Below are 25367 nucleotides of genomic sequence, written 5' to 3'. Positions count from 1 at the left end.
TGCGCCTTTGTTTGCATTTAACATGTTAATGGTGAGAATTCCAGAAAATCTGGCCCAACTGTTCTGACAGGAAATGCATGAATGTGCACTCCCGAATCTCTACATGAACTATTGTGGTTTTTGGCCTATTTGCCTGTGTAAAAGACTTTCTTTCTGCATGTGCTATTCTCTTCTCTCGGTTTAATAGAGTTCTGTTGCTCCCAACTACCACCTAGCCCTACAAGAAGGAAAGAAGTGCCATCACTTGCATGACCCCTGGAAGTGATGTCCTTGGTTCTCAGGACAAGTGGTTGGGATCCTCAGTTGGGGGGTCTTCTCTTTCCAACCTGTGTGGATCCAGATGGGATGAGATCAGCACGGATTCAACTGGCTAGTGATACCACCTAAGGCACAGTCCACTCTGCCTTCCTCTTCTGAAGCCTGCTTACCACCTCCACGGTTTCCTGGATACTCTGCCCAAAGCCAGGAAGGACCTATGGTGCTCCCTCCTTGGACGATCTGTCTGCTGGATTCTTGATTCCTAGGACATTTTTTGTGCTTCCATGTTCTGTGTCCAGAATGGCATGCAAGGGACTGCGAGACTTTGGGAGAGACTTTGCTGAGTCTGATAGGTTTCTGGAGGTCTTGTTCCGGGTCTCCTGTTCTCAGGTGGGAGGTGTGGCAGGTGTAAAGCGTCGTGGCATGACCTTGATTCAAGGGTCTGGAGTCGACTGTAGCCCACGGCTCCTTTCGAGTGGGCGGAGCTCCGGGAGCAGAGAGAGAGGTATTTAAGGGCAGGGGTCCCAGCCCTACGGCTGGCATTTGCTGAAGCTTGCGCTTGCTCTGGAGCAGTCCTGACTATATTCTCCAGCTTGAGGACTCCTGGCATCGAATCCTTAGGAGCATGGAAGCTGGAAGCAATGTGGATAGCAGCTGTGTGCTGCGGGAATCCCGGCGCAGGAAGACGGTTTGGCAGGCCTGGCAAAAGAAGGCCCTGCTATCAGCTTTCAGCAAGAACCAATACCCGAGCTTCTGGGACAGGCAGGAACTGGCCAGGCAAATACAGCTCCCTGCGTCCCGCATCCGAGTGTGGTTTCAGAACCAAAGAAGTCGCACTGGAGAGGTGAGGCACGGCCCAAAGCGGTCCAGCAGAGGCTCCATTCCGCTAGCCTCCCAAGAGCTCGAGGAAGGGTTTGGCTCCTGGTCACAAGGTAGCAGCATGCCCTCGGACAGCAGAAGGCCTCGCACTCGACTCAACTTGCAACAGCGCAGGATCCTAGTACAAGCCTTTGAGAGGAACCCGTTGCCAGGCTTTGCTACCAGGGAGCAGCTGGGCCAAAGGACAGGTTTGAATGAGGACACGATCCACATATGGTTTCAGAACAGAAGAGCGCGGCAAGCCCGCGCTCCAGATCAAGATGTGCCTGCTTCACAAGTGCAGGATGTGGCAACTGGAGGACTCAGTGGCAAGGATGAGGCAGCACCGGACAACCTGTTACTGATGGCTGCTGCAAGAGGTGTGGGCATGGAGAACTCGAGCTCCAGCGACCAGCCCCACTTCCACGAAGAGTCCCAGCATCCCCAAGTGGCACTGCCCGAAGGACGAGGCCAATCACAGACAGCCACTCAAGCATACGAGCCAGGAACTCTGGAACTCCTCCTTGATGAACTGCTGGAAGAAGACCAAGTGGAGGGTGACAGGCCATTCCCTGTGGATCTGGATGGAAATCCTGGTGGCAAGGAGCACGGGGTTGTCCAGGACACCACCTTGCAACTGGCTGCCACGGACTGTGTTTCCAAGGAATCCTCAAGTTTTAGCGACCCAACCAATTTCTCCAGAGAGTCTCAGCTACCACAATGGGCACAGCCTGAAGGACAAGGCCAAGAACAGGCTCTCACTCAGGGATGCAACAGGGGCCCTCTGGAACTCTTCCTGGATCAACTGCTGATGGAAGTTCGAATGGAGACGCTCTCCCCAGGCCCTGTACATCTGGAAGGTGCAGTTCAGCAAATGGATGCAACACCTGAGCTGCCTCTCTCTCAAGAAGAATATGAGGCTCTGCTGGATATTCTCTGAGTCCCAGCCTGGAAGCTCCTATCCAGAAGACACCCGCAATCAACACTTGAGAATATAGACAGCCCAAAAAGTATATGCATCAAAACCCCTATTACAGTGGGTGCTTTCGATGGAAGGCATCTTGCTTACTAGAAGGAGGAAATGCACGTGGGTTTTCCATGTGCAGTGCCTACATGAGGACCCTGGGACGAGGAAACGGGCTCTGAGCATGGGATTCTGCTGAAGGGGCAGAGGGCAAGATCACCAGGGACTCCTAAAACATCAAGGAGGCCTAATGAAAAGGCCAACTAACAGAACACACCATTGAACTGGCTCCATCAGACTCCAGGAAATCTCATGGGTCACCAGGTATAGGCTACACATCTCAGGACACTGAACCAGGAGGGAGTTATGAAGACTTCTTCCTTGGGACTAAGAACTGCTGCACTTCTTACCAATGCCTTATGCTTAGCAGTGAGTTGACTAACAAACCACCCATTCTATATGTACTCCTAGCACATTTGTTTAGTTTACTTTTGTTTTGTTTTGTCTTGCTTTGTTCTACTTCCCATTGCATTCAATAAAGGTTTGCATTGTTTGTTTGTTTGCTTGCTTGCTTGTTTGCTTGTGTGTTTGTATGGGTGGTTGAATTGGCTGTTTGGTTTAGGCATGAGCTTTCCAATTCAAAGGGTGGTAAGACTTGGGAAGGCAGTGAGGCGGGATGAGAGGTCTGAAAGGGAAATAACAAGGAAAGCTGATCAGTGTTCAATGCAGACATGGCACTGTTTGCTAAAGCAAACAAGCGGGGAAAATGTCAACTTAAAGAAGAGTGTGTTAAGGCCACAAAATTGTAAATGAACATCATCCTGGAAATGGAGTGCAACCAAAGTATCGTGAACAATTCATTCCAGGATTGACACTGATTCAATCAGACAAGCCGAATACCTTCCTCCTCCCACAGTGAGGTGTTTCCCACACTCTCAGGTATCCGTCTTTTATCCTTGAGTTTCCCAAGCCTAGCACGGCCCTGCATTCCCTAATGTGAGGTCCCTCCGAACCCACCTGAAGACTGCAATTGCCTAGAGGTAGGCAGTTGTCCTTGGGTGCATGCAGCCACATTGCCTCAAGGAGCATAGGGCTTATACAGGTCTTTCAGCACAGGTTTTGGGTCTTTTGTTCCACATTTACAAGTCAGACTTGCTGGCCCGGTTTTTGTGTATGCTCGTGTGTGTGTGTGTGTGTGTGTGTGTGAGTGTGTGTGTGTATGTGTGTGTTATTTGTATTTGTGTTATTTGTGTGTGTTTGCATGTGCATGTGTGAGTGTCTGTGTGTGTGCTTGTTTTGTGTGTGTGTTATTTGTATTTGTGTTATCTCTGTGTGTGTATGTGTGTGTGTTTGTGTGTGCCTGTGTGTGCCTGTGTGTGCGTGTGTGTGTGCTTTGTTGTGTGTGTGCTATTTCTATTTGTGTTATTTGTATGTGTCTGTGTGTGTCTTTGCGTGTGTGTGTGTGTGTGTGTGTGTGTGTGTGTGTTTGCGCCTTTGTTTGCATTTAACATGTTAATGGTGAGAATTCCAGAAAATCTGGCCCAACTGTTCTGACAGGAAATGCATGAATGCGCACTCCCGAATCTCTAGATGAACTATTGTGGTTTTTGGCCTATTTGCCTGTGTAAAAGACTTTCTTTCTGCATGTGCTATTCTCTTCTCTCGGTTTAATAGAGTTCTGTTGCTCCCAACTACCACCTAGCCCTACAAGAAGGAAAGAAGTGCCATCACTTGCATGACCCCTGGAAGTGATGTCCTTGGTTCTCAGGACAAGTGGTTGGGATCCTCAGTTGGGGGGTCTTCTCTTTCCAACCTGTGTGGATCCAGATGGGATGAGATCAGCACGGATTCAACTTGGCTAGTGATACCACCTAAGGCACAGTCCACTCTGCCTTCCTCTTCTGAAGCCTGCTTACCACCTCCACGGTTTCCTGGATACTCTGCCCAAAGCCAGGAAGGACCTATGGTGCTCCCTCCTTGGACGATCTGTCTGCTGGATTCTTGATTCCTAGGACATTTTTTGTGCTTCCTTGTTCTGTGTCCAGAATGGCATGCAAGGGACTGCGAGACTTTGGGAGAGACTTTGCTGAGTCTGATAGGTTTCTTGAGGTCTTGTTCCGGGTCTCCTGTTCTCAGGTGGGAGGTGTGGCAGGTGTAAAGCGTCGTGGCATGACCTTGATTCAAGGATCTGGAGTCGACTGTAGCCCACGGCTCCTTTCGAGTGGGCGGAGCTCCGGGAGCAGAGAGAGAGGTATTTAAGGGCAGGCGTCCCAGCCCTACGGCTGGCATTTGCTGAAGCTTGCGCTTGCTCTGGAGCGGTCCTGACTATATTCTCCAGCTTGAGGACTCCTGGCATCGAATCCTTAGGAGCATGGAAGCTGGAAGCAATGTGGATAGCAGCTGTGTGCTGCGGGAATCCCGGCGCAGGAATACGGTTTGGCAGGCCTGGCAAAAGAAGGCCCTGCTATCAGCTTTCAGCAAGAACCAATACCCGAGCTTCTGGGACAGGCAGGAACTGGCCAGGCAAATACAGCTCCCTGCGTCCCGCATCCGAGTGTGGTTTCAGAACCAAAGAAGTCGCACTGGAGAGGTGAGGCACGGCCCAAAGCGGTCCAGCAGAGGCTCCATTCCGCTAGCCTCCCAAGAGCTCGAGGAAGGGTTTGGCTCCTGGCCACAAGGTAGCAGCATGCCCTGGGACAGCAGAAGGCCTCGCACTCGACTCAACTTGCAACAGCGCAGGATCCTAGTACAAGCCTTTGAGAGGAACCCGTTGCCAGGCTTTGCTACCAGGGAGCAGCTGTGCCAAAGGACAGGTTTGAATGAGGACACGATCCACATATGGTTTCAGAACAGAAGAGCGCGGCAAGCCCGCGCTCCAGATCAAGATGTGCCTGCTTCCCAAGTGCAGGATGTGGCAACTGGAGGTCTCAGTGGCAAGGATGAGGCAGCACCGGACAACCTGTTACTGATGGCTGCTGCAAGAGGTGTGGGCATGGAGAACTCGAGCTCCAGCGACCAGCCCCACTTCCACGAAGAGTCCCAGCATCCCCAAGTGGCACTGCCCGAAGGATGAGGCCAATCACAGACAGCCACTCAAGCATACGAGCCAGGAACTCTGGAACTCCTCCTTGATGAACTGCTGGAAGAAGACCAAGTGGAGGGTGACAGGCCATTCCCTGTGGATCTGGATGGAAATCCTGGTGGCAAGGAGCACGGGGTTGTCCAGGAAACCATCTTGCAAGTGGCTGCCACGGACTGTGTTTCCAAGGAATCCTCAAGTTTTAGCGACCCAACCAATTTCTCCAGAGAGTCTCAGCTGCCACAATGGGCACAGCCTGAAGGACAAGGCCAAGAACAGGCTCTCACTCAGGGATGCAACAGGGGCCCTCTGGAACTCTTCCTGGATCAACTGCTGATGGAAGTTCGAATGGAGACGCTCTCCCCAGGCCCTGTACATCTGGAAGGTGAAGGGCAGCAAATGGATGCAACACCTGAGCTGCCTCTCTCTCAAGAAGAATATGAGGCTCTGCTGGATATTCTCTGAGTCCCAGCCTGGAAGCTCCTATCCAGAAGACACCTGCAATCAACACTTGAGAATATAGACAGCCCAAAAAGTATATGCATCAAAACCCCTATTACAGTGGGTGCTTTCGATGGAAGGCATCTTGCTTACTAGAAGGAGGAAATGCACGTGGGTTTTCCATGTGCAGTGCCTACATGAGGACCCTGGGACGAGGAAACGGGCTCTGAGCATGGGATTCTGCTGAAGGGGCAGAGGGCAAGATCACCAGGGACTCCTAAAACATCAAGGAGGCCTAATGAAAAGCCCAACTGACAGAACACAACATTGGACTGGCTCCATCAGACTCCAGGAAATCTCATGGGTCACCAGGTATAGGCTACACATCTCAGGACACTGAACCAGGAAGGAGTTATGAAGACTTCTTCCTTGGGACTAAGAACTGCTGCACTTCTTACCAATGCCTTATGCTTAGCAGTGAGTTGACTAACAAACCACCCATTCTATATGTACTCCTAGCACATTTGTTTAGTTTACTTTTGTTTTGTTTTGTCTTGCTTTGTTCTACTTCCCATTGCATTCAATAAAGGTTTGCATTGTTTGTTTGTTTGCTTGCTTGCTTGTTTGCTTGTGTGTTTGTATGGGTGGTTGAATTGGCTGTTTGGTTTAGGCATGAGCTTTCCAATTCAAAGGGTGGTAAGACTTGGGAAGGCAGTGAGGCGGGATGAGAGGTCTGAAAGGGAAATAACAAGGAAAGCTGATCAGTGTTCAATGCAGACATGGCACTGTTTGCTAAGGCAAACAAGCAGGGAAAATGTCAACTTAAAGAAGAGTGTGATAAGGCCACAAAATTTTAAATGAACATCATCCTGGAAATGGAGTGCAACCAAAGTATCGTGAACAATTCATTCCAGGATTGACACTGATTCAATCAGACAAGCCGAATACCTTCCTCCTCACACAGTGAGGTGTATCCCACACTCTCAGGTATCCGTCTTTTATCCTTGAGTTTCCCAAGCCTAGCACGGCCCTGCATTCCCTAATGTGAGGTCCCTCCGAACCCACCTGAAGACTGCAATTGCCTAGAGGTAGGCAGTTGTCCTTGGGTGCATGCAGCCACATTGCCTCAAGGAGCATAGGGCTTATACAGGTCTTTCAGCACAGGTTTTGGGTCTTTTGTTCCACATTTACAAGTCAGACTTGCTGGCCCGGTTTTTGTGCATGCTCGTGTGTGTGTGTGTGTGTGTGTGTGTGTGAGTGTGTGTGTGTATGTGTGTGTTATTTGTATTTGTGTTATTTGTGTGTGTTTGCATGTGCATGTGTGAGTTTCTGTGTGTGTGCTTGTTTTGTGTGTGTGTTATTTGTATTTGTGTTATCTCTGTGTGTGTATGTGGGTGTGTTTGTGTGTGCCTGTGTGTGTTTGTGTGTGCGTGTGTGTGTGCTTTGTTGTGTGTGTGCTATTTCTATTTGTGTTATTTGTATGTGTCTGTGTGTGTTTGCGTGTGTGTGCGTGTGTGTGTGTGTGTGTGTGTGTGTGTGTGTTTGCGCCTTTGTTTGCATTTAACATGTTAATGGTGAGAATTCCAGAAAATCTGGCCCAACTGTTCTGACAGGAAATGCATGAATGCGCATTCCCGAATCTCTACATGAACTATTGTGGTTTTTGGCCTATTTGCCTGTGTAAAAGACTTTCTTTCTGCATGTGCTATTCTCTTCTCTCGGTTTAATAGAGTTCTGTTGCTCCCAACTACCACCTAGCCCTACAAGAAGGAAAGAAGTGCCATCACTTGCATGACCCCTGGAAGTGATGTCCTTGGTTCTCAGGACAAGTGGTTGGGATCCTCAGTTGGGGGGTCTTCTCTTTCCAACCTGTGTGGATCCAGATGGGAAGAGATCAGCACGGATTCCACTTGGCTAGTGATACCACCTAAGGCACAGTCCACTCTGCCTTCCTCTTCTGAAGCCTGCTTACCACCTCCACGGTTTCCTGGATACTCTGCCCAAAGCCAGGAATGACCTAAGGTGCTCCCTCCTTGGACGATCTGTCTGCTGGATTCTTGATTCCTAGGACATTTTTTGTGCTTCCTTGTTCTGTGTCCAGAATGGCATGCAAGGGACTGCGAGACTTTGGGAGAGACTTTGCTGAGTCTGATAGGTTTCTGGAGGTCTTGTTCCGGGTCTCCTGTTCTCAGGTGGGAGGTGTGGCAGGTGTAAAGCGTCGTGGCATGACCTTGATTCAAGGGTCTGGAGTCGACTGTAGCCCACGGCTCCTTTCGAGTGGGCGGAGCTCCGGGAGCTGAGGCAAAGTTATTTAAGGGCAGGGGTCCCAGCCCTACGGCTGGCATTTGCTGAAGCTTGTGCTTGCTCTGGAGCGGTCCTGACTATATTCTCCAGTTTGAGGACTCCTGGCATCGAATCCTTAGGAGCATGGAAGCTGGAAGCAATGGGGATAGCAGGCTTTGCTACCAGGGAGCAGCTGTGTGAGAGGATAGGTTTGCCTGAGGACACGATCCACATATGGTTTCAGAACAGCAGAGCGCGGCAAGTCCGAGCTCTAGATCAAGATCTGCCTGCTTCAGCAGTGCAGGATATGGCATTGGAGGTCTCAGTAGCAGGGATCATGAGGCAGCCCAGGATATCTTGTTTCCACTTGCTGCTGTAGGTTGTATGGTCATGGAGTACTCGAGCTCTAGTGAACTGCCCACCTCCTGCAGAGAATCCCACCATTCCCAATGGCACAGCCAGAAGAACCATGCCAAGCAGAGACATATACTCAAGCAACCCGCTCAGTCCCTCCAGAGCTCCTCCTTTATGAACTGCTGGAAGTAGGTCAAGTGGAGGATCATGAGCCACTCTCTCTTAATCTGGATGGAAGTTCTGGTGGCAAGTAGCACGAGGGTGTCAGGAAATCTTTTGCAACCTGTGCCCAGGATTGTGTTTCCATGGAAAACTCGAGTTCTCGCGACCCATCCACTTTCTGCAGATAGTCTCAGCACAGTCAAAAAGACCAGGCTAAACACAGCCTCTCACTCAAGCATGCAACAGTGGCCCTCCTCACCCCTCCCTGTTCAGCTGCTGACTGAAGTCCAAGTTGAGAAGTATGCCCCAGTCCTTTGGATCTGGAAATACAAGGTAGCAAATGGACACAATACCCAAGCTGCATCTCACTCTAGATGAGAGTAATGGATGATTTATCTAGTACATCTTACTCTTAGTCATATATGTATTTGAGGGATATGTCTTTAGGTTTGGAGTTTTGAGCACTGGTTTGGTATCGCCTCCATATAGGTAAAACACACACCTGCAAACAGCACTACCTATCACATATAGCAATATAGTCCTTCCCTTAATGGCAAATTCATTTACACTTAAATGGCGAAGTCTGCCCCCTCTCTGCTACACACAAATCATGGTTGTGCTTTTCTTTAAGGGTAATATCCATTTAAAAATGACTAATATGTTCTTTATCTATCTGTGTCCATTCTTTTGCTGGCAAATTTGTTGTTGTTGTTTTTCACAGTTGACTTATGCTTCTTTCTATAAATTTGGCACATTTTCTTTATCCATCTTTCCACTGAGGGGAAATGTAGGCTTTTTCCAATTTCTGGCTATTATTTATAAAGCTTGTATGAGCTTTAGCCTTCTGGACAGGAACTATCTTGTCTAAAGTAGACTTCTAATTAAATGTTTGAAAGGTAGTGTATTGTTGTGAGTGCTGCTTATTCTTGCATACTAATAGGCTCTTGTTGATGAAGCATCAGACTTTAGAAACACCGCAAATGGATTGGAAGACATTGCTAAAAGAGTGATTTAAATACCTTCAATTTTTTCAAGATGGATTTTAAAATGTATGTATTAAAGTTTTTATGTAAGTATTCAACTGCAGATATTCACAGTCAAATCTGTCAGAACCTTATATCTTTCCTAAGGGAAGAAAGGTACAGTCGGGGAAGATATTCCTTCATTCTCACAGGGGAAACATAAGCCTGAATGTGTTCATACATAGACGCATCTTCATGATATTTAGTTCATATTTATTTCCAAGTAGACTCAGAAAATGTTGACAGTCCATTGCCTTGTAAGATCTACCCAAGTGCATCTGTACCACTACACTTGTATTCTGCAAAATTTGTGTCTGCTTTATTTGTGTATTTTCTGACATAGACTCTTGTACTGCTGCATCTTCCATTTTGCATTCATTGTGATGCAACTATATCAGAGACAAATATTATCTCTGCATCTTTTAGTAAAAAAAATTCAAAAGTATCCAAAGCAAGCTGCCAAATTCTCAAGTACATGAAACATTTCAAAACAATACTGAGGGCATAGTATAATTTTGCTTTGAATAAAATGCCTTATCAATAATTCATACTCCAATTAAATATGTGATATATCACAAATACATTAATACAAATAATTACCAATTTCTAAAATAGAAGGAAATAAATATACCTGAGAGCATTTCCATATTTAAATCAAAGTTTTTATTGTAACAAGCATCCTCTCAATCTAAAAATGAATTTTCACTTAATTTGAAGCAAAAAAAAGATGGGAAAGTATTCCTATAAATAACCTAAGTGTAGAAACACTACCTTGTGCAGAAAGCTGATAAATCAAAGAGGTGATGTTAAAAGCAAATGGTCCAGCAGTCAGCAACTTATGGATAATAGACTTACGGATAATAGCAGTCACAACTGCTATGAGGAATTGAAACAATCAAAGTTCATCTGGCATTAGGTATAACTTGAAGGTCAGAGATAGCACATATCAATAGAAATAAGGAGAAACTGGTTTCACAAAATTTTCAATATGAACACTTGTAACAAACAATAAATTTATGGGCATAAAGATTCAAAATGTTTGGAGGAAGAGGACAGAGTCAAAATACGCATAAGATAATAATCTCTGGTAAACCATCTAATGGATATTAAGAAAAATTGGATCCTATATATGTTAGTGCTTGTCGCTTTGGAAATCAATATGGCATGTTCTCAAAAAATTGGGAATTTATTTACCTCAAGACCAGGTATACCATTACTATGTATATACACAAATAACACTCTACAATACCATCAGGACACTTGTTCACCTTGTTCAAAGCAGCTTTATTCATAATACCCAGAAACTGGAAACCACTTATATTTCCCCTCAATGGAAAGATGGATGAATGAAATATGGTAAATTTACCGAATGATGCATAAGTCAACTGTTAAAAACAACACCAACATGAAACTTGCCAGCAAAAGAATGAACACTAATAAAGAAGGTATTAGTCACTTGTAAGTGGATATTATCCTTAAAGTAATAACCATATTATTATCCAAAGACCCAAAGGACCTAAGTAACAAGGATGACTCCCCTGGGGACACATGATTCTCACTAAGAAGAGAAACCAAAATAGACAGACCAGGTCCATGAGGAAAGTGAGCTGCGTATGTATAGGTTTGGGGATGGGAACAGGAAGGATCAGGTGTGGGGAGGACTGAGGGAGAGAGTACTGAAAGAGACCATTGGAATGGGAGCTTTGCTCACCTCTGAGACAATTTTGAATCCTAGGGAAATGGAAACTCTCAGATATCCATGAGGATAACTCTGTCTAAGAGTCTTAGGAATGAGTATGTAAACCCTGAACTGGTTATCTCCAGTAACCAGCCAAAATTTGCAGTGGAGGTATTGAACACCAAGCCAGCCATAAAACCTTCAATCTTCAATTTGTCTTGCTTACAAGAATGGGCTGGTTAAAGTTGGTAAAGATATTGTGGGAATGAACAACCCTTGACTGCTTCACCTTTAAATCCATGCTATGAGGAGGAGCTCACCTGTGACTCTGTCTGGAGTGCCAGAAACCTGTCATGGCAGGTTGATATAGGAAAGCTGGCCTTTTGTGGAGAGAAACAGAATGTGTGTAGGCATGGTAAGAAGGGATTTTGGAAGTAAGATTGAGAGGAGAAAAGGGAGGGAAAACAACCATCAGGACATAAATAAAAATGCATGGAAATAAAGAAGCATACTCACCCTGTAAATCTTTTCTCCCAAGAAATTGACTTACCTTAATTTTTCACCAGGACATCTATTTCATCTTCAGATTTCTATTTATATATGTAGTGCTATAGTATATAGCTGTAAACCAGCACTCATATGTTGGAGCACAGGATTCCCAAATTGAGACTGGTATTGTTTGTCCTTATCTGTACATCATAACAAAAATCAATGGGGGGCTTAAAGATTTTATTTTTATTTGTCTTACCTGTGGTGATCAATGCCTTCATTAATGGATGTTGGGCCAGGGATTTAAGCAGGAGGAAAGGCAGAGAACATAGAGGAAATGCTGGCTTCTCACTTTCTATTCATGGCTGGGTTGCTTTACATATAAATATACAACTCTGGACCAACTTTAAGAGTTGGAGCCGCTCAAGGTGGGCTGGTATCTCCCATATCATTAATCAAGACAATGGGTCCTATAACGCTCCACTAACTGCAAATCCTTAGCCTATTTTCAGACACTCAGCCATTTAAACCTCTTAGTTTGTGATCCAGTGTTGTCAGTAAATGGATACATGAAGAAAACGTTATACTAACTCAGGTGGCAGAGACCTACACAGAAAAACACCATAAATATTTTATATTTTCTGCATACACACACACACACACACACACACACACAGAGAGAGAGAGAGAGAGAGAGAGAGAGAGAGAGAGAGAGAGAGAGCAATCATTAGATGTTTATATAAAATATGGATGAACAGATAGTAGAGGGGCTAACTAACAGGACTTGACAACTGGACGCTGCTTTTTGTATTTTTAACCTTTTTTGCTGTAGAGTAGAGACTACCAAGCAGGAATGGATAACTAGGATTGCAATGGTATATAGGCATTTCCTGTAAGAAAATTGGGTACTAGCAGGAGCTGAACCTGAACTCTGTATATGTTATATGTGTCTTTGGCTGTTATGGAGGAAACACTACAGAGAAGCAGACAGAGACATTTATTGTATGAGACTTTTAGATACAGAGGAATAGACACCTAGACCCCATCTATATGCCAATGTGGAACATTAATTGAATGGGAATCTATCTAGCAGTAACTGATACCTCCCTGTAAATATGTATGTGTGTATACTTGTTTGTTTGTTGGTATGTGTGTGTGTCTATGAAAACCTTTGTACAAAACAGGACCAGAAAGGTAATCATGTCTTTAGGTATGTATGTGTGTCCTTACAAGGAAACTTGTGTCTAGCACAACTTGATAGCTTGCAATAAGAGCATCTCTCCTTCTGCATAAGAATTTCTGTATATGTGCTTCCATAATAGGGAAGTATTAGCTATTAGCTGGAACAGACACATCTGTGAGTGAGCGGTACACTGTAGTTGAGGAGATACATAGTAGGACTAGACACTGGCTTATTATGTGATCATAGATTTTTTGATGTAGAGTATGGGCTACTGTGTAGGAACAAACACAGAACCATGCCCGTACTGTGAAGCTTTGTTTAAAATGGAGGAAAGAAATAACAAAACCTGACCTTTGTCTTGTATGAATTTGGAGAGCTATGATATTCAAGAAGGGGTTAGAAGGTTCTCACACCTGATTGATAATTTATATGTGGGTTTCAGATAGATGGGAAAATCTTGTAGCAGTATCTTATACACAGAATTGTATGTGCATTTTGGGCTTTTGTTGTAAGACAGAAGAGGCTACCTAGTAGGTACGAAGAACTAAGGCCAGGGATGCCTATGTGGTCTTTGTGTGTGTGTGTGTGTGTGTGTGTGTGTGTGTGTGTGTGTGTGTTTTACTGTGTGGAAGGTACCTTATACCTAGAAGTTTATCTAAGTCTTTGAATACAGGAGCACATATAGGATAACCTGATAGTCATTTGTTTGTGGCTTTAACTAGAGTTGGGGCAGACAGAGAGAAATTGGCTACCTAGACCTGTATGAGTACTTGGTTTTAGGAGGTACATTAGCATGACCTGACCCATTGCAGTGTATCTGCAGCTTTATCTCTAAGGCACAGAACAACTAGAAAAAACTGACACCTATTTACGTCTGGGCCTACATGTCCCAACCAGTGGTTTCCAGTATGTTCTTTTATCTAACAGGGAATACTGTACCTAGAAGGTCCAGTCTAAGTGTGTCCCCCACATTCCATTACATGTGAAGTTCTACAGATGTGAGATGCATTTGTTCAGCAAGGAACAATGTAATATATCCACATTGGTGCCAGAGATGACAAATGGAGCTTATACTGAACACTATGTGTTAGCAGTGGTTTGTTGTGATGGAGGGCCTATGACTTAGTGAATGTAGTATTGCAGGTGCTGGATGCATATGGCTGTGAGAAACCTAGCATTTTATGTGGGTATTTTCAAATACATATGAATTTCTAGTTATCAGGCTTTGACAGCTCATATTCCATAGAAACACAGCTAAATTCACACAGACTACAGTCTATTCAACTGCTTTCCAAGCTTGGATATATGTCTTGATATCAGGATATAAACAACACTAAATTAATTCACTGATGTAATCTAAAATGCCCTGCTATCTACAATACACCAGACTTCACATTCACTGCAGGTTAAGGCAAGTCAGCATGTTATACACACACACACACACACACACACACACACACACACACACACACACACATTGCTCTGTATAACATTGACATCATCACCACTGTTCCACATAAACTGCTATTGTTATGTGTCATGTGGTCCTGGAACCAGACATCCTCCTATAGTTGTCACACAACACACACTGCTGTGTTCATAAGACACTACAGAATATCTCTTTGATAATCCTGCATAGAATTATCTCAGTATCAGGATCTTCCCCCACTATAGGTTTTATTAGACCCCTCCAATCTTGTTGCAAAATACCCTTGTGCACTACTATTTATCTAGCACCCTAAACACTCCATCCCCTTCTTTATGCCTGGAACATACTGCTTGATTTCAAGTCCTGTTGTACACCTACATGAGACCCTATCCACTGCTGTATGTTATATATTTCTAGACCCTCTAGTCTTGAGCTGTATATTGTGCATGGTATGAGGCCTCACTCTTTCACCTGTATTGTTGCCCCAAAGTCCTTCAAATTTGCAGCCATGATTTATACCCAGCCTTGTGTACTAATGTATTGCACAGCAGAATGGTGGGATGCTGGTAAGATTTGAGGTCTATCATTGCATGTAACGTTGGAATCTCGACCAAAATGACAATATAGGACTGATAACTCCTAGATTCTACATGGAAGTGGCAGGGGTGTCTAGAAGAGTCTGAAAAACATTACTACTCACATGTTCCATGATTACCTATCTCAAGTTAGATGGTTTCACTTTTCTGGTTGTATCCTCTTGTGGGGTCTGAACATATTGAAATAAATAAATTCTATTTCCTCCCCTAGCTTCAACAGGAGTCTCAAATCCATCTTCTTCACATACGATCTATAAATAACTGAATGAAAGAGAAGGAGGGACTCCTGAGGCTGCTGAGTGGAAGAGACCACCAACACTGCTTACCCCGGCCCACATCCCTGGCCCAAGAGGAAACTGTATAAGGCCTCTGGGCTCCCGTGGGGGAGGGCCCAGGAGCGGCAGCACCGCTGCCTGAGACACCGCCGGAACCTGAAGGAAAGAGACTGGATAAACAGTTCTCTGCACCCAAATCCCGTGTGAGGGAGAGCGAAACCTTCAGAGAGGCAGACAAGCCTGGGAAACCAGAAGAGACTGTTCTCTGCACACACATCTCGGACGCCAGAGGAAAAAGCCAAAGACCATCTGGAACCTTGGTGCACTGAAGCTCCTGGAAGGGGCGGCACAGGTCTTCCTGGTTGCTGCCGCTGCAGAGAGCCCGTGGGCAGCGCCCACGAGAGAACTTGAGCCTCGGGACCACAGGTAAGACCAAATTTTCTGCTGCAAGAAAGCTGCCTGGTGAACTCAAGACACAGGCCCACAGGAACAGCTGAAGACCTGTACAGAGGAAAAACTACACGCCCGAAAGCAGAACACTCTGTCCCCATAACTGGCAGAAAGAAAACAGGAAAACAGGTCTACAGCACTCCTGACACACAGGCTTATAGGACAGTCTAGCCACTGTCAGAAATAGCACAACAAAGTAACACTAGAGATAATCTGATGGCAAGAGGCAAGTGCAGGAACCCAAGCAACAGAAACCAAGTCTACATGGCATCATCGGAGCCCAATTCTCCCACCAAAATAAACATGGAATATCCAAACACACCAGAAAAGCAAGATCTAGTTTCAAAATCATATTTGATCATGATGCTGGAGGACTTCAAGAAAGATGTGAAGAACTCCCTTAGAGGAACACAGGAAAACATTAATAAACAAGTAGAAGCCCATAAAGAGGAGACACAAAAATCCCTGAAAGAATTCCAGGAAAACATAAATAAACAAGTAGAAGCCCAAAGAGAGGAGACACAAAAATCCCTGAAAGAATTCCAGGAAAACACAATCAAACAGTTGAAGGAATGAAAAATGGAAATAGAAGCAATCAAGAAAGAACACATGGAAACAACCCTGGATATAGAAAACCAAAAGAAGAGACAAGGAGCTGTAGATACAAGCTTCACCAACAGAATACAAGAGATGGAAGAGAGAATCTCGGGAGCAGAAGATTCCATAGACATCATTGACTCAACTGTCAAAGATAATGTAAAGCAGAAAAAGGTACTGGTCCAAAACACACAGGAAATCCAGGACTCAATGAGAAGAACAAACCTAAGGATAATAGGTATAGAAGAGAGTGAAGACTCCCAGCTCAAAGGACCAGTAAATATCTTCAACAAAATCATAGAAGAAAACTTCCCTAACCTAAAAAAAAGAGATACCCATAGGCATTCAAGAAGCCTACAGAACTCCAAATAGATTGGACCAGAAAAGAAACAGCTCCCGTCACATAATTGTCAAAACACCAAACGCACAAAATAAAGAAAGAATATTAAAAGCAGTAAGGGAAAAAGGTCAAGTAACATATGAAGGGAGACCTATCAGAATCACACCAGACTTCTCGCCAGAAACTATGAAGGCCAGAAGATCCTGGACTGATGTCATACAGACCCTAAGAGAACACAAATGCCAGCCCAGGTTACTGTATCCTGCAAAACTCTCAACTAACATAGATGGAGAAACGAAGATATTCCATGACAAAACCAAATTTACACAATATCTTTCTACAAATCCAGCACTACAAAGGATAATAAAGGGTAAAGCCCAACATAAGGAGGCAAGCTATACCCTAGAAGAAGCAAGAAACTAATCATCTTGGCAACAAAACAAAGAGAAGAAAAGCACACAAACATAACCTCACATCCAAATATGAATATAACAGGAAGCAATAATCACTATTCCTTAATATCTCTCAACATCAATGGCCTCAACTCCCCAATAAAAAGACATAGATTAACAAACTGGATACGCAACGAGGACCCTGCATTCTGCTGCCTACAGGAAACACACCTCAGAGACAAAGACAGACACTACCTCAGAGTGAAAGGCTGGAAAAGAACTTTCCAAGCAAATGGTCAGAAGAAGCAAGCTGGAGTAGACATTCTAATAACAAATAAAATCCATTTTCAATTAAAAGTCATCAAAAGGGGCACTCCTGAGGCTGCAGAGCGGAGGAGACCACCAACACTGCCCACCCCTGTCCACATCCCTGGACCAAGAGGAAACTGTATAAGGCCTCTGGGTTCCCGTAGGGGAGGGCACGGGAGCGGCAGGACCCCTGCGCCTGAGACACCGCTGGAACCTGAAGGAAACAGACTGGATAAACAGTTCTCTGCACCCAAATCCCGTGGGAGGGAGAGCTGAACCTTCAGAGAGGCGGACACGCCTGGGAAACCAGAAGAGACTGCACTCTGTGCACATCCAGATGCCAGAGGAAAACACCAAACGTCATCTGGAACCCTGGTGCACGGAGGCTCCCGGAAAGAGCAGCACAGATCTACCCAGTTGCTGCCGCCACGGGGAGGACTTAGGCAGTACCCCACGAGCAAACTTGAGCCTTGGAACCACAGGTAGGACCAAATTTTCCCCTGCAAGAAACCTGCTTGGTGAACTCAAGACACAGGCCCACAGGAACAGCTGAAGACCTGTACAGAGGAAAAACTACACGCCCGAAAGCAGAACACTCTGTCCCCATAACTGGCTGAAAGAAAACAGGAAAACAGGACTACAGCACTCCTGACACACAGGCTTATAGGACAGTCTAGCCACTGTCAGAAATAGCAGAACAAAGTAACACTAGAGATAATCTGATGGCGAGAGGCAAGTGCAGGAACCCAAGCAACAGAAACCAAGACTACATGGCATCATCGGAGTCCAATTCTCCCACCAAAGTAAACACGGAATATCCAAACACACCAGAAAAGCAAGACCTAGTTTCAAAATCATATTTGATCATGATGCTGGAGGACTTCAAGAAAGACATAAAGAACTCCCTTAGAGAACAAGTAGAAGCCTACAGAGAGGAATCGCAAAAATCCCTGAAAGAATTCCAGGAAAACACAATCAAACAGTTGAAGGAATTAAAAATGGAAATAGAAGCAATCAAGAAAGAACACATGGAAACAACCCTGGACACAGAAAATCAAAAGAAAAGACAAGGAGCTGTAGATACAAGCTTCACCAACAGAATACAAGAGATGGAAGAGAGAATCTCGGGAGCAGAAGATTCCATAGAAATCATTGACTCAACTGTCAAAGATAATGTAAAGCAGAAAAAGCTACTGGTCCAAAACGTACAGGAAATCCAGGACTCAATGAGAAGATCAAACCTAAGGATAATAGGTATAGAAGAGAGTGAAGACTCCCAGCTCAAAGGACCAGTAAATATCTTCAACAAAATCATAGAAGAAAACTTCCCTAACCTAAAAAAAGAGATACCCATAGGCATACAAGAAGCCTACAGAACTCCAAATAGATTGGACCAGAAAAGAAACACCTCCCGTCACATAATTGTCAAAACACCAAACGCACAAAATAAAGAAAGAATATTAAAAGCAGTAAGGGAAAAAGGTCAAGTAACATATAAAGGCAGACCTATCAGAATCACACCAGACTTTTCGCCAGAAACTATGAAGGCCAGAAGATCCTGGACAGATGTCATACAGACCCAAAGAGAACACAAATGCCAGCCCAGGTTACTGTATCCTGCAAAACTCTCAATTAACATAGATGGAGAAACCAAGATATTCCATGACAAAACCAAATTTACACAATATCTTTCTACAAATCCAGCACTACAAAGGATAATAAAGGGTAAAGCCCAACATAAGGAGGCAAGCTATACCCTAGAAGAAGCAAGAAACTAATCATCTTGGCAACAAAACAAAGAGAAGAAAAGCACACAAACATAACCTCACATCCAAATATGAATATAACAGGAAGCAATAATCACTATTCCTTAATATCTCTCAACATCAATGGCCTCAACTCCCCAATAAAAAGACATAGATTAACAAACTGGATACGCAATGAGGACCCTGCATTCTGCTGCCTACAGGAAACACACCTCAGAGACAAAGACAGACACTACCTCAGAGTGAAAGGCTGGAAAAGAACTTTCCAAGCAAATGGTCTGAAGAAGCAAGCTGGAGTAGCCATTCTAATATCAAATAAAATCAATTTTCAATTAAAAGTCATCAAAAAAGATAAAGAAGGACACTTCATATTCATCAAAGGAAAAATCCACCAAGATGAACTCTCAATCCTCATCTTCGGTTGGTTTATATACAAGTGTGCAATTTCTAGCCTTGAAAGTAAAATGATGCTCTCTGGTTCTGGATAGAGGAGTCTTATTTTTTATTATGGCAGCTTGCTATTTTTGTAACATGGTGATTTGGTTGAACACAATAAAGTACAGTAGTAACTGATCTCCCCTTCTTCCTGGATGAGTGAGGAGATGATTAAATGTTGATGTCAGCATCCTTGAGCATATTCAGATGAGCTTCTGCTTCTGTTGAAAAGGATGCTGTGTTTGATTGTGGTCCAAAGCTTAAAAAAAAGTCATCAAAAAAAAATAAGGAAGGACACTTCATATTCATCAAAGGAAAAATCCACCAAGATGAACTCTCAATCCTAAATATCTATGCCCCAAATACAAGGGCAACTACATACGTAAAAGAAACCTTACTAAAGCTCAAAACACACATTGCACCTCACAGAATAATAGTGGGAGATTTCAACACCCCACTCTCATCAATGGACAGATCATGGAAACAGAAATTAAACAGAGACATAGACAGACTAAGAGAAGTCATGTGCCAAATGGACTTAACGGATATTTATAGAACATTCTATCCTAAAGCAAAAGAATATACCTTCTTCTCAGCTCCTCATGGTACTTTCTCCAAAATTGGCCATATAATTGGTCAAAAAACGGGCCTCAACAGGTACAGAAAGATAGAAATAATCCCATGCATGCTATCAGACCACCACGGCCTAAAACTGGTCTTCAATAACAATAAGGGAAGAATGCCCACATATACGTGGAAATTGAACAATGCTCTACTCAATGATAACCTAGTCAAGGAAGAAATAAAGAAAGAAATTAAAAACTTTTTAGAATTTATTGAAAATGAAGGTACAACATACCCAAACTTATGGGACACAATGAAAGCTGTGCTAAGAGGAAAACTCATAGCGCTGTGTGCCTGCAAAAAGAAACAGGAAAGAGCATATGTCAGCTGCTTGACAGCACACCTAAAAGCTCTAGAGCAAAAAGAAGCAAATACACCCAGGAGGAGTAGAAGGCAGGAAATAATCAAACTCAGAGCTGAAATCAACCAAGTAGAAACAAAAAGGACCATAGAAAGAATCAACAGAACCAAAAGTTGGTTCTTTGAGAAAATCAACAAGATAGATAAACCCTTAGCCAGACTAACGAGAGGACCCAGAGAGTGTGTCCAAATTAACAAAATCAGAAATGAAAAGGAAGACATAACTACAGATTCAGAGGAAATTCAAAAAATCATCAGATCTTATTATAAAAGCCTATATTCAACAAAACTTGAAAATCTACAGGAAATGGACAATTTCCTAGACAGATACCAGGTACCGAAGTTAAATCAGGAACAGACAAACCAGTTAAACAACCCCATAACTCCTAAGGAAATAGAAGCAGTCATTAAAGGTCTCCCAACCAAAAAGAGCCCAGGTCCAGACGGGTTTAGTGCAGAATTCTATCAAACCTTCATAGAAGACCTCATACCAATATTATCCAAACTATTCCACAAAATTGAAACAGATGGATCACTCCCGAATTCCTTCTATGAAGCCACAATTACTCTTATACCTAAACCACACAAACACCCAACAAAGAAAGAGAACTTCAGGCCAATTTCCCTTATGAATATCGACGCAAAAATACTCAATAAAATTCTGGCAAACCGAATCCAAGAGCACATCAAAACAATCATCCACCAAGATCAAGTAGGCTTCATCCCAGGCATGCAGGGATGGTTTAATATACGAAAAACCATCAACGTGATCCATTATATAAACAAACTGAAAGAACAAAACCACATGATCATTTCATTAGATGCTGAGAAAACATTTGACAAAATTCAACACCCCTTCATGATAAAAGTCCTGGAAAGAACAGGAATTCAAGGCCCATACCTAAACATAGTAAAAGCCATATACAACAAACCAGTTGCTAACATTAAACTAAATGGAGAGAAACTTGAAGCAATCCCACTAAAATCAGGGACTAGACAAGGCTGCCCACTCTCTCCCTACTTATTCAATATAGTTCTTGAAGTTCTAGCCAGAGCAATCAGACAACAAAAGGAGGTCAAGGGGATACAGATCAGAAAAGAAGAAGTCAAAATATCACTATTTGCAGATGATATGATAGTTTATTTAAGTGATCCCAAAAGTTCCACAAGAGAACTACAAAAGCTGATAAACAACTTCAGCAAAGTGCCTGGGTATAAAATTAACTCAAATAAATCAGTAGCCTTCCTCTACACAAAAGAGAAACAAGCCGAGAAAGAAATTAGGGAAATGACACCCTTCATAATAGACCCAAATAATATAAAGTACCTCGGTGTGACTTTAACCAAGCAAGTAAAAGATCTGTATAATAAGAACTTCAAGACACTGAAGAAAGAAATTGAAGAAGACCTCAGAAGATGGAAAGATCTCACATGCTCATGGATTGGCAGGATTAATATAGTAAAAATGGCCATTTTACCAAAAGCAATCTACAGATTCAATGCAATCCCCATCAAAATACCAATCCAATTCTTCAAAGAGTTAGACAGAACAATTTGCAAATTCATCTGGAATAACAAAAAACCCAGGAGAGCTAAAACTATCCTCAACAATAAAAGGACTTCAGGGGGAATCACTATCCCTGAACTCAAGCAGTATTACAGAGCAATAGTGATAAAAACTGCAAGGTATTGGTACAGAGACAGATAGACCAATGGAATAGAATTGAAGACCCAGAAATGAACCCACACACCTATGGTCACTTGATTTTTGACAAAGGAGCCAAAACCATCCAATGGAAAAAAGATAGCATTTTCAGCAAATGGTGCTGGTTCAACTGGAGGTCAACATGTAGAAGAATGCAGATCGATCCATGCTTATCACCCTGTACAAAGCTTAAGTCCAAGTGGATCAAGGACCTCCACATCAACCCAGACACACTCAAACTAATAGAAGAAAAACTAGGGAAGCATCTGGAACACATGGGCACTGGAAAAAATTTCCTGAACAAAACACCAATGGCTTATGCTCTAAGATCAAGAATCGACAAATGGGATCTCATAAAACTGCAAAGCTTCTGTAAGGCAAAGGACACTGTGGTTAGGACAAAACGGCAACCAACAGATTGGGAAAAGATCTTTACCAATCCTACAATAGATAGAGGCCTTATATCCAAAATATACAAAGAACTCAAGAAGTTAGACCGCAGGGAGACAAATAACCCTATTAAAAAATGGGGTTCAGGGCTAAACAAACAGTTCACAGCTGAGGAATGCCGAATGGCTGAGAAACACCTAAAGAAATGTTGAACATCTTTAGTCATAAGGGAAATGCAAATCAAAACAACCCTGAGATTTCACCTCACACCAGTGAGAATGGCTAAGATGAAAAACTCAGGTGACAGCAGATGCTGGCGAGGATTTGGAGAAAGAGGAACACTCCTCCATTGTTGGTGGGATTGCAGACTGGTACAACCATTCTGGAAATCAGTCTGGAGGTTCCTCAGAAAATTTGACATTGAACTGCCTGAGGATCCAGCTATACCTCTCTTCGGCATATACCCAAAAGATGCCCCAACATATAAAAAAGACACGTGCTCCACTATGTTCATTACAGCCTTATTTATAATAGCCAGAAGCTGGAAAGAACCCAGATGCCCTTCAACAGAGGAATGGATACAGAAAATGTGGTACATCTACACAATGGAATATTACTCAGCTATCAAAAACAACGGCTTTATGAAATTCGTAGGCAAATGGTTGGAACTAGAAATATCATCCTGAGTGAGCTAACCCAATCACAGAAAGACATACATGGTATGCACTCACTGATAAGTGGCTATTAGCCCAAATGCTTGAATCACCCTAGATGCCTAGAACAAATGAAACTCAAGACGGATAATCAAAATGTGAATGCTTCACTCCTTCTCTAAAAGGGGAACAAGAATACCCTTGGCAGGGAAGTGAGAGGCAAAGATTAAAACAGAGACTGAAGGAACACCCATTCAGAGCCTGCCCCACATGTGGCCCATACATATACAGCCACCCAATTAGACAATATGGATGAAGCAAAGAAGTGCAGACCGACAGGAGCCTGATGTAAATCGCTCCTGAGAGACACAGCCAGAATACAGCAAATACAGAGGCGAATGCCAGCAGCAAACCACTGAACTGAGAATAGGACCCCCGTTGAAGGAATCAGAGAAAGAACTGGAAGAGGTTGAAGGGGCTCGAGACCCCATATGTACAACAATGCCAAGCAACCAGAGCTTCCAGGGACCTAGCCACTACCTAAAGACTATACATGGACTGACCCTGGAATCTGACCTCATAGGTAGCAATGAATATCCTAGTATGAGCACCAGTGGAAGGGGAAGCTCTGGGTCCTGCTAAGATTGAACCCCCAGTGAACTACACTGTTGGGGGGAGGGTGGCAATGGGGGGAGGGTTGGGAGGGGAACACCCTTAAGGAAGGGGAGGGGGAGGGGGATGTTTGCCCGGAAACCAAAGAATTATTATTAAGTATTAAATAAATTTTAAAAAAAAAGAATACAAAGCTTATACCCAGTCCTTCTAATAGCTGCTATTAAAAACTATTTGGAATAATTAAATAAAGCTAATGTTCAGATAATAAACTCATGATCATATTAGAATCTGAATTAATTACAATAAAATGTTTTCAAGATTATTCATATAGTAAATAGCTAAGAATAATCAATATTTAACAATTTAGTTATACTATATATCTACGGACAGTCTTCAAAAACATCAGAGAGCCACAAAATATGACTTTTAAAAACATTTTATTATTAACATATCTGTTGATTAGGAGATATGTCTCCTCCTGCCAGTACCCCCATCCCACTTCAAAGAAGATATTGAGTAACATTACCTCCAGGTGGAGTTGTTTAAATTGTGGAAGCAAGCCACTGGGTAAGAAATACCCTAATTTCATCTTTGGACAAAATACTGTTTTAGAAAAAAACTAAAGGATACATGCTAAGCTCTGCCAATACAGGATCATCTAGTCCTTCAGAATTCCTGCTTCTCTTAAGGTATGTCAGATCATTATGGGCCAGAGGTTGAAGACAGATGCTTCAACGGTATCAGGAATATTGGGAACTCTCCAGGAAGTCAGCTATCTCTACAAACTGTACAAGTTTTGCAAGCTTTGTTTTTGTACTCCCTACATTTTCAAGCAATATTTAATTCTCTCAGATCTTTGATGGGGTTTAAGACTAATTGTAATCTCATAATTTAACTTAAGCTGTTTAAAATTAAGGAAGGTGTTCCAGATTTGAAAGGATAGTAATGTAAGTTAAAAATTAAACATAACTGAGGTACAAAATTATAAACTCTTTAGGTTAGAATAGATGATGAACATTTTATTTAAATTGTCAAACATCATGAATTAGATGTTATAAGTTCTATCATACCTTACAATTTGTATAATTATTATAACTGTGTTCAATGTATATATGAGAGTAAAGAGCCTTTTTAATTGGACAAAAAGAAGCTGCTTGTTTTCTAATGCAATTGGATCTAACAAATTATTTTTCACAAGAGGGTCTGCTATATGGGAACCTGCAAATTCTGATTCATAAATAAAGATGCCAACAGCCAATAGCTGGGGAGGAAAGAGAGTGGCAAGATTTAGGGTTCCTTGGTTTGGGAACATGAGGGAGAGGACAGAAAGGAGAGGCACCATGCCTAAGGAGCATGCAGAACAGAGACATAGAGCCCCGATGAAAAGGGCCCAGGAGAGTGCAGCACAGATGGCTGCTCGACTGTGCCAGAAGCAGCCAAGATGGGGCATAGACATTAGTAAGTAATAACTTCAAATTATTAGTAGTAGATAGATTCTAGCAACATGGAAGCTTGGCAGTTTCCCAGCTATTGTGATACATAAGGCATATTAAATATAAACCCTGAATATGTGTTTTTTATTTGGGAACATGAATCATTAAAACTGGAAACAAATCCATGCTAGGATTTATTAAAAATATTAATACAAAACTAACCCTGA

The sequence above is a fragment of the Rattus norvegicus genome, chromosome 20 (assembly GCF_021556685.1).
Source record: "Rattus norvegicus strain SHRSP/BbbUtx chromosome 20, alternate assembly SHRSP_T2T, whole genome shotgun sequence".
Lineage (NCBI taxonomy): Eukaryota > Metazoa > Chordata > Mammalia > Rodentia > Muridae > Rattus > Rattus norvegicus.
The sequence above is the reverse complement of the archived record's forward strand: the minus strand, read 5'-3'. Positions refer to the sequence as shown.